The following is a 5,293-nucleotide window of genomic DNA, read 5'->3' on the forward strand; positions in this document are numbered from 1 at the left end:
ACCGTCCCTACCAAATGTCATGATCAAGGACTCAAAAATTTCATAAGAAACAATCCAAAATATGTTTGAACATGAATAAAAATCGATGAGAATGCAAACACGAGAACATATAACCTCAACGAACCCTTTCCTCTAAGCATAACCAAACCTCATGAAGTCTTGAAGTAGCACCAAAATTGTTGGAAATTTTCTCCGATTCAATTCCCATGGTACTTAAGATAAAAAAAAACAAACTAAAATAGAGAGAAATAAGAAAAGTTCTCAAATGAGGAAACAAGAGAAATATTATATCAAAGAAAAAGGTTAGAAACCGGGTTGCCTCCCGGGTAGCGCTTTTGGTTAACGTCGTTAGCTCGACGTCCTCCACAAATTAAGGTGGTTGGCGGAGAAACAATGAGTCCACAAAACCAACAAAAGCATCGTCGAAATGCTTCATTAGATGATTGCCTTTAGCCTTGTACGGAGAAAGAAAATCTTTCATTGAGACTTCTACAAAGACATTTGGAAAACCACTCTTAGCCGAATTGGGACCGCTCCATCTTGATCCTTTGATGCTAAGGTGTGATGGAAAAGGTTTGACCTCAACAATTAATACACCTTCACCTTCCTTTGAAGTGGCGGCTTGCAAAGCTTCTTGGCTTGATATTCATGCATATATGCTCATCCACTTCCTCAATGCCTCCATTAAACAAATCCTCATACATTGTCACTTCCTTGATAGGAGCACATATCTTATCCTTATTCAACAAGACATTCTCAAGAGGATCATTAGAAGTGAGCAAGTGCTCATGCATGGAAGATACAACAAGATCAAGAGAATCGATCTACATGCAATTTTCTAAAGATGAACATGGATATTTCATGCTTTCATTCAAATCAAATTCAATAACCTCTTCTCCTATCTCGAGTGAAATTTTTGCACTCTTAACATCAATCATAGCACCCGAGGTAGCAAGAAAAGGTCTACCAAGAATAATGGCTGGAATGGTAGCATCTTCATCCATTTCAAGCACCACAAAATCTACCGGAATTACAAACTTCCCTACTCTCAAAGGAACATCCTCAACCTTTCCCTTGGGAATCTTAATTGACCTATCAGCCAATTGCAAGGTAATCTTAGAAGGCATAAGTTCCCCTAACTCAAGTCTTTGATAAACCGAATATGGCATTAAGCTAACACTAGATCCTAAGTCACTTAAGGCATTATCAATTTGCATCTTGTTAATGGCACAAGGGATAGAGAAGTTTCCGGGATCTTTCAACTTGGGTGGCATCTTGTTCATTATAATTGCACTACAATTCTCGGTCAATTTGACCGTCTCCACGACATCACAAGACCTCCTACCACTCAAAATGTCTTTGAGGAATTTTGCATAGTTGGGCATTTGGGTAACAACTTCGGTAAAAGGTAGAGAAAGATGAAGTTGCATAAGCATGTCAATAAATATTCCAAATTGTTCATCCAACTTATGTCTCATGAATTTTTGTGGATATGGAAGCTTGGGTTTCACAATCTCTTTCTCCACTCTCACCTCTCTAGGTGTCTCAATCACAACCTCACTCAAAGATGCACCATTTCTCTCATCCTCTACCAAGACCTCCTTAGGACCCTCCTTAGTTCCACTCTTCCTAGGCAAATTCTTCTCAAGAACCTTACCACTCCTTGTAACAATAGCATTCACGGGTCTCTTGGGATCTAAGCCTTGGGAAGGTAAAGAAGAAGGACTAGCATGGTCTTTCAAAGCATTAGCAAGTTGAGAAATTTGGTTTTCAAGCATCTTATTACGAGTCATCACTTCATTGAATTTCTTGTCACTTACGGCCATGTAAGTGCTCAACAACTTTGTTTGATTTTCAATGATTTCCTCCAAATTAGTCCTAGAAGAAGAGGATTGTGAACAGAAATTATCAACTTGAGTCTTTGGAGCAAATCCGGGTGGAGGGCCTCTTTGATCATTATTTTGAAAATTGCCTCTCCCTTGATTGTTCCAGTTACCCCTATTTTGATTTTGACCATAACCTTGATTATGGTTACCACCACCTTGATTATGATTTCCATAACCTTGGTTTTGATTACCATAATTTTGGTTTTGATTTTGGCCACGATAACCTTGATTGTTATAGTTCCCTCGAGAACCTTGGTTCCCTTGGTTCCTATAACGACCACCTTGGTTATAATTTTCAAAATTACCATGGTTTTGGTAATTCCTATTCCATTGACCCCTTTGGTTATCAAAATTTTGCACATTATTATTGTTTGACACAAATTTCACATGTTCACTCTCATTATTGTCAAAATCATCATTACTCTCCGGAAAAGCATGAGGGCAATTATTAGAACCATGATCATATGAACCACACACATCACAAAACAAACAACCACTAGGCATGTTACTAGAAGAAGGAAGGGGATGAGAGTTAGAAGGAGTATCTCTCCCCTTAGATTGGGAGGGAAGACTTAGAGCTTGGGAAGAAGAATTCTCCAATTTTTCCTTGATTGCACTTACTTCCTTCCCCAAGTTTGCCATTTGTGAAGAGAGATTGTTAATTGCATTCACATGATCAACCGAGTACACCGAAGAGCTACTCTTGCTAGTTGATTCTCTCTCACCATCTTGCCAATCTCTATAGTACTTCACAACATCCTCAATGATATCCACCACTTCTTCTTCCGTCCTATTCATGATGGGACCTCCCGCTCCTCCATCAAGGCATGACTTGCCTTAGGGACTTAGGCCTCCATAGAAATTTTGAATAATTTGATAGGTTGGAATCCCATGGTGAGGACACTCCCTTTGATACTCCTTATATCTCTCCCATGCTTCATAGAGGCTCTCACTTGGCTTTTGTTTGAAGCCTTGAATCAAAGCTCTTGCCTCCGCCGTTTTCTTTTGTGGATAGAAACGAGTTAGAAATTACTTTGTAACCTTGTCCCATGTCATTAGAGAATTCAGCTTAACCTCCTTGTCTAGCCATTCCAAAGCACGCCCAATGAGAGAAAAGGGAAAGAGCTTGAGGCGGATGAATTCTTGGGAAACTCTATTCACCTTGATAGTATTGCAATATTTTTCAAACTCCTTGAGATGATTTAGTGGGCTCTCATGCTTGGCTCCACTAAATTGTCGCCTTTCTATCAAAGTGATCAGAGCCGGCCTAATTTCAAAATCATTTGTCGGTGTTGTAGGTGGAGCAATTCCACTCTCAAATAGGTAGCTTGCCTGTTCTTTCCATGCCACTCTCGGATTCTTTCCATTCTTGTTTGTTCCTATTGTTGCGGTTCTTTTTCACTTGAAATGCTAGATCTAAAAGATCGCCTAGCAACCCTTAGTTTTGTAATAGTCCTCTCGATCTCTGGATCAAATGACATAAGTGAATGACCACGTGCTCTATGCATACAACTCAAAGGAAATGATTAGTAGCACGGCTACAAGTGTAGCCTTAAAGAGGAAAATCTTTGTTATTTTTTTAGAATGAAATAGACTCAACAACTATAACAAAGCATCAATGTCATTCCCCGGCAATGGCGCCATTTTGACAAGGGTTGGAACTAGGTCGTTATCTAATTCTCCCTAAGTCAAACTAAATTTGTAAACGCTTAACAAACCTTATACGAGTATAGAGGCAAGCTACGGGTCGAACCCAAAGGAATGAATCAAAGCCATGTTACAGTCTAACGTTAAGCTAAATCGAAGAGTTGTTAATGGTTGAGTATGGTAACTATGATAGCAAGAATCAAGAATTCAATCAAATTGCTAAACACTAGGGATATAGGTTCCACATGCAAGCTTAACAATCATGCTAATTGATAGATCACCCAATTGATTCATACATTACAAAGGACAAACGATAGTTCTAATCAAAGGAATTCAAAGGTTACCTCCTATAAACCAAACTAGGGTTCACTATGAATGATTAACAAGGAGAATCACAATCAAATTCAATCAATTATAGCAATTCCCAAATCAATTGTTCGTGCCATTGGAATTTGCAATGCAATCTAGATTAATCTTATAGGTTAATCACTCCTAGTCTAATTAATCACATGCACAACTATGTCAACCAATTTAATTGGAAAAATCAATCAATCAATCAAGGATCATCAATTAACAATAATCATCAATCAAGCATGCTTCCCCTTCTCCCTAGCAATTAATCTACTCACTAATCATGGTGAATTCTAAATCTAAAACAAATTCAATCATAAGCATATTCATTTCAAGCTAAATCAAAAGGAAATTCAATCAATCAACAAATTCTCAAATCAAAACCATACATTCAAGCATAAAAGTAAATTGCAATTGAAGTAAATTCAAAGGAAAGAAATCTTACTAACTTTGATTGATATGAAGAAAAATAAAAAACTTGATTGAAGAAATAATGTTGAATTACAATTCAAATCCAAAGATTACAATCTCTACTTTGTCTCTAACTTCTCTCTAGTTTCTCTCTCTAAAAACTAAGCAAATGAAATATTATCTAAAAGTTGGCCTTCAAAAGGATTTACAAGAGTATATATAGACAAAGAAGAAAAGCTGATTGGCCGCGCCCTCTCCTCAAAGACTCCGCGGGCGCGCAGAAATGGGTATAGAACCCATAACTACCTCCGCGGGCAGTCTGGGCAAAACCCGCGCCCATAGGTACTGTAGCCCGCGCCCGCGGCATAACCATCCGCGCCCGCGGCTTAGGGCTTGGCAAAATGCCCTGTTCCAGTAGAAGTAGTGGGCCGCAGTCTCTCTGAAGTGGAGCGCCCTCTCCAAAATTTCCGCGCCCGCAAGTAGACCGCGGTAAGGGCGCGTAGAGTTCCTGCAAAAAATCACCAAAATGTGCACCAAAACCTGCGCCTGGGGCCCATAGATCTCGCTCCCGCGACTCTGAGAAAATGAGGAGAGCCCTCTCCATGAGACTTGAAACTCCTTTTCTTGACTCTTTTTGCTCCTCTTGAATCTTTTGCAAAGCTAAGTCTTTAGGCACCTACAAGAGAAATCAAAGAGAGAAAATAGAAGAGAAAAAGAGCAATATAAGAGGAAAACACGAAGAAATGCACATAAAGGAAAGTAAAAGACGAGAGAAGAAGAAATAGAAAAACTAAAGGAGAAATAATCAAAATGGTAAAAGAAAAGCATGAAAATAGTGAAAATATCCTAAAACACTACCCTATGAATGACATAAATGACACTCATCAAGGATGGATGAAAAAACTAACGGTATGAGCTGCAGAATTGGGCACTGAAATTTTGGGTTTAAACTCAGGAATGCGACTATTGACCCATTTAGCCGAATCAGCGAGAGTAGA

General features: G+C 38.9%; 1 non-coding gene across 1 annotated transcript; it reads left to right on the forward strand.

The window, feature by feature from the left end:
• Positions 1-2,772: 2,772 nt before the first annotated feature.
• LOC145625723 (small nucleolar RNA R71) lies at positions 2,773-2,878 on the forward strand. The gene has a single exon (XR_014110630.1). It is a non-coding gene; the product is annotated as a small nucleolar RNA R71 (small nucleolar RNA).
• The last annotated feature ends 2,415 nt before the right edge of the window (positions 2,879-5,293 follow it).

Source organism: Chenopodium album, chromosome 3, assembly GCF_948465745.1.
Source record: "Chenopodium album chromosome 3, dcCheAlbu1.1, whole genome shotgun sequence".
NCBI classification, from domain to species: domain Eukaryota; kingdom Viridiplantae; phylum Streptophyta; class Magnoliopsida; order Caryophyllales; family Amaranthaceae; genus Chenopodium; species Chenopodium album.